General features: G+C 35.5%; 1 pseudogene; it reads left to right on the forward strand.

Annotated features, from left to right (window-relative positions):
* Positions 1-7052, forward strand: part of LOC122333862 — a 97650-nt pseudogene extending 90598 nt beyond the window's left edge.
* Positions 7053-12500: the final 5448 nt, after the last annotated feature.

The raw sequence follows: 12500 nt of genomic DNA on the forward strand, positions 1-12500 counted from the left end.
AGTTAGTCATGATAAACTATAAAGTTTTGACTTGACATAGACTTGAAAAAAGATAGAAAACAATTTTTAGATAAAGTTTTAGCACTGTTTGTTTACAAATATGTAATATTTGTACTGTATTTTTATTTTCAGTATTATTTTAGTTTTATTTTACACTATTTATCTTTTTATTATGTATATTTATTTTAGATTTTTTATTTTAAGTTATACTGATGGTTTTTTTGTATTGTTTATATACTACTATATTTTAATATTTTGATAGATTTATTGATAGATTTTAAATACAGTTATTGAAGTTTTTAAATCTGAAACATTGTTAAATATTATTACAATCAAATATCTGTTTTCTGTGTGAACATCTGTTACGTTGAATTTATTTCTGTGGATCAAAGCTGAATCATGTCACATGATCCTTCAGGGAAATCCGCTTGCTGCCAAAGCAAAACATTTCTGATTATTACTGCAAGGTAATATTTTTACTGGTTTATTTTTCAGGGTTCTTTAATTCGAATTAGAAAGATCAAAGAACAGTGCTGATTTGCAACATTCTGCTAAACGAAGTCTTGTGTGGAGACTTCGATGGCAGGATGTGAATGTGTGTACTCACCCGACCCAGCGGCTGTGTGTGTGTGTGTCTGTGTGAATGTGTGTCATGTGTGGTGTGTGTGTGTGTCTGTGTGGAGTGTGTGTGTGCATGTGAGTGTGAGTGTGTGTAAGTGTCAGTGTGTTTGTGCGTGTGTATGCGTGTGTGTGCAGAGTGTGTGTGTGTTGTGTGTGTGTCTGTGTGTGTTTGTGTGTGTGTGCGTGTGTGTGTGTGTGTGTGTGTGTGCAGGTGTGTGTCTGTGTGTGTGCGTGTGTGTCTGTCTGTGTGTGTCAGTGTGTGTGTGTGTGTGTGTGAGTGTGAGTGTGTGTGTGTGTGTGTGTGTGTGTGTGTCTGTGTGTGTTTGTGTGCGTGTGAGTGTGTGTGCGTGTGTGTGTGAGTGTGCGTGTCGTGTGGGAGTGTGTGTGTGTGCGTGTGTGTCTGTCTGTGTGTGTGTGTCTGTCTTGTGTGTGTGTGTGTGTCTGTGTGTGTGTCTGTGTGTGTGTGTGTGTGTCTGTGTGTGTGTGTGTGTGTGTGTGTGGCTACAGTGTGTGTGTGTGTGTGTGCTGGGAGTGGACGAGCAGTCTGTATCCTTCATCAGCTCTTTCTGTCATTAGAGCAGTTCTTCAGGACAGAAGGTGTTTTCATTCAGAAATCCTGTAGAGAATATGTTCAGCTTTACACTGCGTGTGACGAGGAGACAGGCTTTGGACTCCTTAGCTTTTAGAGTTGTTGTAAATTAATTGTAATAAAATAATCCTCATACATAACTATATATATATATATATATATTATATATATATATATATATATATATATATATATATATATGTATATATATATATATATATATATATATATATATCTTTAAAACCTTGTATTATTAGTATTAAGTTAATAGTTATGCTACTTATATTATTAATAGTGTGTATTATTAGTGTTAATTGTAGTAGATGTATATGTATATACTATTTATCAGTATATTTTAAATAAATTAGCCTTTATTCACAATTTAGAATATTTTTCATTTTACTTTTTAGTATCAGGGATATACTGATATATTTATTAATATTCTGAATACATTTTTATAGTTCCACTTTCTTTTCTTTTTTAAGATTAATTTACAAATCTTTAACTTGATAAATACATAGATATATATAACAAACACGGTTTACTAAGTATGATTTAAAAAAATATGATTATATGAATATATATTGATGATTTATTTCTTGATTTCTTCCTAAAAATCTGTATTAGTCCAGTATTTCCATTTTTAACATTTGTTTATGTCTGATATATTTTTATATCAGTGTTATTTTACAGTTATTTTAGATAATAAGTACTTAGGAATTTTAATTTACATTTTAAAGTTTTTTTTCTACAAATATTTGTAGCACTTATATTTTACTATCTGCATTTTCTTGAATTATTCATACGCCATTATAGTAGTTTTCACTTTAATTTGAGTGTTTTGTCCTATGTGGCTGTTGGTCCAATAAAATTGTGATCTTCGAACGAAAAGCTTTGAATCTGGAAGCAGCTCATTCGCTTGATGAAGGATTCAGTGAGTTACATTTTCCTCTGGAGAAACATCTGGCTCCTCAGAGAAGCGTGTTAAGATCTTAAGCGTGATCTGTTGAGAGGGGCTTTTAGCGCCGGCGGATTTTGCTCTCCTCCTTTAGAGCGGCTGAACGGATCCTGGCCAGCCTTTCTTATTCATTCCATCATCATTAGAGTTGTTTTAGACGCTCTCCTGGTTAAGCCAAAGCGCCACCTGTCGCGCTGAAGATTTCACTGAACGCCTCCCTTGCTACGCCAGCCAGATATGAGTCCGAACATCCATCAGACGCTGGCGGTGTGTGCGTGTAGAAACGAGCTCCGACTCAGGTGCTGTTCTTCGACGTAAATGGCCTGCGTGAAGGTGGAGACTCCCGCGGCTCTGAACGTATGAGCGCTGGCATCACGTGAGGGGTCGCAGAGGAACGTGGAAGGAGGCCTGCCGTACGTGGACCATCACCCCGGAGCCGCAGAAAGCTCCGGGCGGATCTGACACATTCATCTGCAGCTCAACAGCCAGCTGTTCGTAGGTAAGCTCAGCACGTTTTGATCGACGACGCTACAAGTGCGTAATTAAGCAATATCTTTGATTTTTTTTCCAGTGTATTTTATTGGGCTCTTTCAACATTAAAACAAGATCTAACCATCTGAACATCACATCAAAACCAAACCTAAGGACAAAAATTAATTAATTACTTAAAAATAATAATAATTAAATAAATAAACTAAAAACAACAAATTAATTTACTGCAAAATCTAATGGGATATTTGGCTTAAAAATATTTTACACAAATTAGAAAGACACAATTTAGCTTTTTTTTATGTTTTTATATTTTTTATAATTCAGTTATATTGAATCATATGCTACTACAACATTTATTAATATTTAAAACAGGCTTAAAATATGTAATATTTTACGTCCCTTTTTAGTTTTATTTTTTACTGTTATAGCATTGATTATTATATTATGATAAAGGGAAACATTTTGCTTACAAATTATTCTTTTTTTATTATTCCCAAATAATATTTTTATATTTCCATCATGTTTAATATAATTAATAAAATTAAATAATATAATGCAAATATAATTCCATATTTTTATAATTTATTTACAAAATTGATTTATTTTTATTTCAATGTTAGTACTTTAACATATTTCAGATAAATGTTTGTTTTCATCTAACATTTCTATTTTATTTCAGCTTATTTCAGACTAATTTACTTTTAGTTATATTAAGATATAGATATATTATTTACATGTTATAAAATATTAAAACATGGATTTTTTAATAACAATATCATTAGTAGTAGCATTTTTATTTTTCATAAAGTGCAAAAATGCTAATTGCCTTCTGCAAAATGAAGCTCTGAAGGCTCAAACATCACAAACATATCTGAAAGCAAACATTTGTTTTTACGCCAAAAACACATTTGCCATAATGTTGTCTTTGATATCATATACACGGTTATTAAAAATAAAAGGCACGGCACGGTTACTGCACGGAAACGCATATCTATTTATTATATAATATATCTATTACTGCATGTGGGATATTGATCGAAGAGATCATGTGATTCACAGTTACACTCGAGAGCTACAAATACATTTAGAGCCACAGAAAACAGCAGACTAATAATAATCAAAGGCATGGAGAGCAGGTTTAGGACGGCACGAGAGCAGAGGAACTGAGAAACTGACTGAGAAAAAAACACACAACTTAACCTGTGGCCTGTTCTGGAAGCCGCTTTGAACTCAAGTCACTGTGCTGCCAAGCGAGGTTGGTCAGGCTTGGTGTTTGAGTGTGCAAGCTGTGCAAAACAGACATCGAATGCATAACACCAGCTGCAAAGAAACAGGAAGTAGCGTGGAAGCTAGTCTGAAGACGGCTTTGGAGATCTGTTGACCTTGACCGAGCAGCTGGCGGATCTGGAAAGGCCTGAGTTGTTAGAGGAGGATGAATTGGAAGTTTTCCAGTGCGTTGGCAGTCATTACAGTTCAATCTTTACAGCCCATCTGCGCCGATTGGATCGCAGGCTCCCGCGGATCGTTCAGAGCCGGCCGCCTGCTCATCTCAGCCTGTTTATGATGGTGCCCGAGGTCTTCTGGGAAATAGATCGCCTTACTCAACCCTGGAGACGCTCGCTGTTGCAGATATTCTGGAGAGCCATTTTGACTGCCTTTTGGCTTTGATAGGCGGCTGCTTCAGAGAGATCTCACCTCAGATACAGCTATAAACGTAATGGATTTTCATCTTATTTTAATGACTTTAATAGTTCTATCAACGCTTGTTTTTAATTTGTGTTTTGGCCTGTTTTTGTTTCACCGCTTGAGTAATCGATGACTAGACAACATTTTAAAATGATTATTATTTTGATTTAATATTTTAAATTGTACATTTATTTAACAATAACAACGTTTGTTTCTATTTTAAATAATTAATTCTTTTGAATTTATCTTTTCTTAAAAATAACATTGTTCTATTAATGTAGATTTTAAAATACTAAGATGTTTTTTTACATATTATTATTATTATTATTATTATTTTTGCTTTTTTTTTCATTTTGTTTTTGGCATTTTGTTTTGTTTTTTGCATTGTTTTTTAGTTTTCTTGAATTTAATAGTTTTAGTTTTGTTAACAATAACAGCACTGTTTTATTTTAACATATATAAATTTATATATATATATGTATATATATATATATGTGTATATATATATATATATATATATATATATATATATGTATTTTTGCTCTTTTTTTAGGACTATCAACATTTATTAGTTTAATCGTTTTTGCATTTTGATATTATTTTTTATTCATTTAATAGTTTTACATGAACAATAATTTTTTCATAAATTTTTCTTAGTTTTTTTTTTTTTTTTTTTTTTGCATATTAACGACAATTAGCTACAATTTTGTTAAACTATAAGTAAATTAAAAATTTATTTTTTTATTCTTAATAATTTAAGCGAAAAAGTCATCTGTTTCCTGTAGGCTGCCATCACATTTGCATTTGTCTCCTGTTTCACGCATGTCAAAACTTTTAACAGTTTGAACAGCGTTTCAACTTCTTCACAGATGATTATATGGCACAGCTGGTACAGCGAGGTGTGCGCTAAACGACTAGTACTAAACCGCGGAACACTAATATATGCAGAGCGATTATTTCTGTATTTATAGCTTGTCTTCTGCAGAACAGAATGCAAAAACCCAGGATCTTTCCCAAGCAGCCACTACAGATTGAGAAAAGATTCACATCACAGGAGGAAAAAGTGCTTTGTTTTGAACGTGGTTGCTGCTAGATTGGGCGGAATGAATATGGTTAAAAGGGTAAATATTGGTTTAAGATGGACAAAACTCACCAGCTAAAGTGTGCATGTGCTGCATTCCAATCAATCATCACGTAGGTACTATATATATATGGGTGTATCTTAAATCGCCTTCAATCTGGCAACGCTGCTCGTGGTGTGTTTTGAGAGTGCACTGTGCTGCGTCGAGGAACGGCGCCCGCAGAAGGGCTTCTGGCTGTATCTAAGCTGGGCTGAAGCTGAACGGAAGACTTCTGGATTTGGAGGATGGGAAGTGGAGATCACGCCGTGGGTAACTCCCGGCTGTCCTGACACTGCAGCAGCTACGGAGGCTCGTGCCAGAATCAGGCAGCTGTGTGGAGAACCACAGCAGCTTCTCTGCGACTGCAGCCTCTCGCCTCTTCACCTGCACCTTCTGCCATAAAGGTAGTGAGCTCAAACATTCATGATATCAGTCACGAAGCACGCTTTCCTTGAACCTGCTAAACCCTTCTTTTCTATCTATCTACAATGATAATAAACTACATCTCCAAAGCTGCACTTTATAAAACATTTAATTAGGTGAAAACAAAGGTAAAATAAAACTAATTCAAGATTCAAAATTGGTAGTTTTTCTCAAATAAAAAAATTGATAACAAATGTCTTATTTTTTTGTGTTTAGTATTATTTATACACTAATGTAATATTTATTCATATTTAATTAGCTTTTTCTTGTTTTTTTTTACATAAACCTTTGTAATTTTGTAAGTTTTTATTAGGTTTTTTTTGTATATATAATTACTTTTATATTTATTTTAGTCATTTTAATTCAACTTATTTTTGTGAATCTCTAGATCGACCGCTTTAATTTTCACTAATTACTTATTTATTTATTTTTACTTTACAAAACGACTTTTGCCGGTTCTCCAGGTCTCACTAATGAGCAAGTCACCATTTTATTCAAGAAATGCAGTAAATCGCTAAAAATTTACTGACACCCCAAAGTCTAGGCTTAACTGATCAACATGACCTAAATATCTTTACAATAGTAATACGCTGGTACTTATTTTGATGCTTTATTTTATTTTAAATTGTTATATTACATATTGCATTTGGAGAATTCACTTCATAGGCACCATTTCTGGGTGATTTATTTATTCAATCGTGATAAACGCAGACAAGCTAAAACACAGAATGGCAGCAATCAGACGGATTTCGTGGATCTTTTCTATTTTGTGATCTAGCAAACATGCAAAATGTATCTATTCCCCATTAATATGCACGCTGATATAAAATGATATTTTTCAAAATTTACGATGCAATGATTTCACATCAGTATATCTGCCATTCTAATCCCGCTATGCTCTGTCTGTTAGACGCTTCGCCTTCCTTCAAACTCCGATCGCCAGTCACGCACACGCTCAAAGAGCCGCATTTGGCTGAACAGGAACGCTACGCCGGGTCGCCTCCATCTACCAGATTTAACGCTGAGAGGAGAGAACGCTTCTCTGAGCTTCAGGACGAGTCAAGCTGGCGCCGCTGCTTTGGCCGGGGCTCCACTACAGAGAGGTTCTCATTCTGCTCACAGAAACGTGTATGAAGCGCCTGATCTCTGTTCTCGGGATTAGCTGAGTCTGAACGCTAAATTACTTCCTATATTGTCTGAAATCCGGCGGAGACGGGGGAAGCCGCGAAAGAGAGACGTCCTGTCAAAAAGGTCGGATTTATTCCTCTGAGCTCGTAAAACACGCCGCCTGTGATCTCACGCCAGAAAAGCCCATTCTCTGAGCTACGCTTTCAAAAGTTGCTCAATTTCATCCCAAACACCAGCCTGATATCAGAGACACGCTTCTCGCCGTTTGCTAAAATGTGCCACGGCAGGAAATGACGCTTTAGTCAAATTGAGAATTTAAGGTATGAAACCGTAAATAATGCAAATAAACATACAGGGCTTTCACACCCTTTAGAAATCATACGCTGCAGATATTGTTTTAGAGTTTGTATCACTGTCTTAATTAAACCTAAGGGAATCAGTAAAATAGCTGTTTAATAATGCAAAAGACATTGCAAAAAATACAGTGTGAGAGTTAAGGGTCGTGCAGTGACTCATGACTCACGATTTTAGATTTGAATCACTTTAACCTGACCAGAACCTGACCTGTAGATGATGCAATGAAACCTTTAATAATGTGAAATGATATTTTATAACACAAATGTATTGTACCTCGAAAATGAAAAATACTTAAAATTAAACCATAGTAAAATATAAAAACTAAAAATATTAGATTAGATTAGATTCGATTTTATTTAATGCTCGCAAAAGAGTCGCAAGGTTTGATTTTGAACTGTCTTAAACAAACATGGCGCTAATAAAACATTTTTCTCTTGTAAAATTATATTTTGACAACAATGCAAAGACAATAAAAGTACAAGACCTCTTTCTATTGAATCGATTCTTTAAACGAATCATGTAAAAACACTCACAAGGTTTAATTTGAATCGATTTTTGATTTGAATCACTGGCCCTGACTGAAACCTGACCAGATGTGATGCAATGAAACCTTTTACTAATGAAATGATATTTTACATGATATTGTAAATGTATTGTACCAAAACGAAAATACGAAAAATTAAACCATAGTAAAAATATAAAACTAAAATAGTTGAACTAGACGAAGCTGCAAGCCAAAATACAGCACTGAGCTCAAAAGATATGTTTTATGGATCATACTGTGTACTTTGATTCGATTTTATTTAATGCTTCAGGCAAAAAAAGAATGCAATAAAACATTTTTCCTTGTAAAATGACATTTTAGCCAAATAATGCAAAGACAGTAAAAGTACAAGATCTTTTATTGAATCTTTCAAACACTGTTGTGAGTCGATTCTCTTTTAACTAATCATGTAAAAACGCTTCACAAGGTTTAATTTGAATCGATTTTTGATTTGAATCACTTGTCCTGACCAAATGTGATGCAATAAAATCTTTTTCTAATGTGAAATACTACTGTACATGATTTTGTTCTCGGTAAACGAAAATACAAAAATTAAAACCATAGTAAAAAATAAAAATAGTTGGGAGTTTGCAAATTTGGAATCCTGACTTGGTTGCCGCAAAATATAGCACTGGAACCTGCAAGATATCTGTTTTGATCATGCTGTGTATTTTGATCAGATTTTATTTATCAAGCCTATGCAAAAAGAGTTCAACAAGCATGGTGCAATAAAACATTTTTCCCCTTGTAAAAATGATATTTGTGCCAAGTAATGCAAAGACATCTTTCTATTGAATCTTTCCTTTAGAGCCACCTTTAATGAATCATAAAACACAGCTTAATTCTGGATCACAGCCTTACTCAGACTGACGTAATAAAACAGATGAATAAAAATCTTTCCCAGTGTTATACTTTAATTGGATCTAAACAGATATTAATTGTTGTTGGAAACGTGTTGCATCAAGGTCTGGGTCGGAGCAGAGTTGCATTTAACCAAGACTAAAGATAAAACTGAAAAAATTGTTTTTTGCAAAAATTGTAGAGATAGAGATGTAATAAACTAGATCAAAACAAAAACACTCGTAATGGATGCTCATACACAGTAACAGTGTGTAGCGTTTTTTAATAAATATTATTTCAATGACTAAACATCAGAGTATGTTAGTCAGTATAGTCTTGTTTTATTTAGCATGCTGTTAGGCCAATTTATACTGAGGCTACCCCAGCAGCAGGATCTGGTTTATCACGCATTTGCACGGCAGCGCAAAGTGTTAACACTGCTAGTGCAATTAAGTCCAGAAAGTCCAGAACAGCCTCCAGAACCCGCGGCCGCTCTGACAGCTTCCTGTTCTGTTGTATGATTTTTATTTATTTCCAGTGTCCGTATTAATTAACAGGACGGTTCACTAAAATTGCAAGCAAAAGCCAACTAACTCCACTGGAGCGCTGCTTATCACGCTAAAACACATCTGAAGTGAAAGAAGTGAAGCCGTAAAGAATGATGCTTCATCACATGTATGCAACAAATAAACATCACTCTCTCTCTCTCTGTCTGTCTGTCTGTCTACAAAAACTAAATTCTAGAGTTGCACTTTAATAGAATTCTAATTTGGTTAAAGGTGGTAAATACACTTATAAATATTCACTTTGAGCTTTTACTCTAGAAAAATATCTTTCATGTATAGTATTAATATTTTAATTAGCTTATTTTATATTTGTTTTATTTTACAATTCTGAATATTTATGTGTTTACAAGTGTTATATATAATTAATAATTTAACATATATATTAATTTAATATATATTTAATCTAGTTTTATTTTTAGGTATTTAAACTTATTTCAGTTATTTCAAATGAAAAGTACTAATTTTCACTTTTATAAGTTTACATTTTTCATTAATTAAAAATTATTTTTTTATTATTATTATTATTTTTACAAAAATGGCTTTTAACAGTTCGGATTGCACTTTGCTAAATTTAATTAGCTAAAACTAGTATTTTATTTTGACACAAAAATATTGTGTACTTTTGTTGTAAATTGCTATATTGATATTATCTATTGCTATATTTTTATTGGATTGCATAATCAAAATATTGATTGAATTCACTTAATTAGGCACTATTTGGATGATGCATTTTATTAGCCCAACAGAATCCATAAAAATACATAGCGTATTTGTCATGCAAAATGTACTTATGTTTACTTGACAGCATGTTAAAAAGTAGTCTGTGCTTTAGAAAGAATGATTAAATTCACGTGACGCTGATAAATCTTTTTTTTGAATGCCCTTGTTTTGTTTCATAGAGAGGAGCGCTTTAATCCTCTTAAGATGTTGCTTTAGAAGGCGTAATCATTGATGTTTGCTAAGGCGGCAAATGCTGACTTTTATGCATAAAGCCTGTTGAGAAACCCGATGCTTTTTGCTTCCAGCGACATTTGGACAAGTACAAAACTGCAGCAATAACAGAGACGCCGGAGGTTTCCAGCCAGCGCAGGAGTTCGGCCAACGGCAGCTGAGGCACCCGTGAGCGCCCAGAGACTGGCAGACACGCTCAGCATTCAGGTACTGGGACGCCCAACTAAATGCGACATGGGGTGCTGTCTCGACACACTGCATCTGTTTCAAGATGAGATGCTGCCTGCACGCTTTAAAACGCTTTAGTTCAGTCAGGTCACACGTGGAGTCAAGCTTACTTAATTTATATATCACTGCAATCCTGTACTAGCACCATTTCTAGCAGCTTTTTTCTCGGGAGAAAATGACTCCTCTCCATCCCCAGCTCCACTACCACAATCAGACCTCGGCTTTCTTTGCTGAATCAGACTCTTTGTCTTGAATACTAAGTGCTACACTCTAAATAGCGCCAGCGAGTATCTGGTTTGTTTTGTTCTGTTGCTGTTTGCTCTTTCAGAGGAGGCTGTGCGGATGAGCCAAACAAACCAGACGCTTTGAAGTGCCTGTCATTTTGACAGCAGTGGTCCTGATAGAACTACAGGCAAAGACTGCCCGCGTCATTTAATTGTCAGCTTTCAGACCGGTGTTATTTCAGTATTATGACACCATTATATAACACTTACTGCGCTCTCATCGGTTACAGCTGAGCTGCAACAACGAACAGCACGCTTACTGCATCTATTAATCTTTCCATCATTTATGTTAATCTTGATGTTACCGGCAGTGTGTTGACTAACACAACTTTTGGACTTAATAATGTATTGGGGCAAATGTCTAATTTTAACCTTAGCCGCTTAATAAAATGCCGGCATTAGTTAGGATGCAAAACAGCGTTCAATATGTACCTCAGTTTTTAACGAGGTATTATTTTTCTGATTTTTACCTAAAATGTGATGCATCGGCGCTTATGAAGACTTGTAATGTGTGTGTTTTATTTGCGCCCACGCGTAAAATGACATATGCATCACAAAAATGACGCTGAGCGAGTTACAGGACATCCTGACATGGCTAAAAGGTATCGCTTATCGCTATTTACTGAGAAGAGAAGACAGAGCGACAATCATTTGAATGATGAAAATGTGCGATGATACCCTCATTCGTGACAATATATGGCTATAATGACTACTAGCATTTTCTGTAAGCCATTTTCGCATGGCGCCTTATTACAGCAGTAATGCGTTACTCGGGATGTGTAGGTTATTAATACAAGATCACAAAAAGAAGTCAATTCTCATTAAAACTTCGATAACGCCAAATAGAAGTCAGCAGTCATATATCACTGCCAATAAAAACATACAAACGAAATCGTCAGTATCATGTCAGTCTTCAACATCTGCCTTAAAGGATAGTTCTCCCAAAATAAAATTTGATGTTTATTTTCCGACCTAGTTTCACAGAATAAAACTCCATGTTTTTTTACTGTGGACATTGGCACATGGTTTTGCAGCAAAAACATGCACTGTTGAAATCTTAAAAACAGGCAGTGTGTAATTGTGTGTGTGTGTGTGTGTGTTTGTGTGTGTGTGTAGAAATTAGGTGTGTGTGTGTGAGTGTGTGTTGTGTGCACCAGGTGTGTGTGTGTGTGTTTAGGTGTGCAGCTGCAGGTGTTCACAGTGCATGCAGTGTTCAGTAGCAGTGTAGCACCAGTGTTTCAGGTGTGTGCAGTGTGTGTGTAGTGCTGCGCATGTGTGCAGGCAGGTGGCGTTTGCAGTGTGCGTGCAGCCACTGTCAGACTGCAGTGGCCTGAGTGCAAAATCTGTCTGTGACTCGAAGAAACAACAGTCACGCATCGCATACAAACATCACATTTCATTTGGATGCACTATCCTTGCGTTCATAACAAGCCGATATCATTAGAATGCGCCAGCCCCGAAAGGTTACGACACGCATCGTGTCACAACAGAGCACCCTGGCGAGCAGTGATGAATTGTTCGTGTTTGATCCACGGGAGGATTCGATTTTGAGTGTCCAGGTGAAACGCGAGGCTGAAAACATGTCAGTCGGGCCGGTCACAGTTGGGCCCGGAAAGTTCGCACAAGACACGGATCGGCGCCTTTCGGTGTTGAACCAGAGCGGTGCCGCAGTCTGACAGCAAAGCATCGATGCTTGCTGGACTGCTTTTGAA

This window comes from Puntigrus tetrazona, unplaced genomic scaffold, assembly GCF_018831695.1.
Source record: "Puntigrus tetrazona isolate hp1 unplaced genomic scaffold, ASM1883169v1 S000000400, whole genome shotgun sequence".
In the NCBI taxonomy this organism is placed as follows: domain Eukaryota; kingdom Metazoa; phylum Chordata; class Actinopteri; order Cypriniformes; family Cyprinidae; genus Puntigrus; species Puntigrus tetrazona.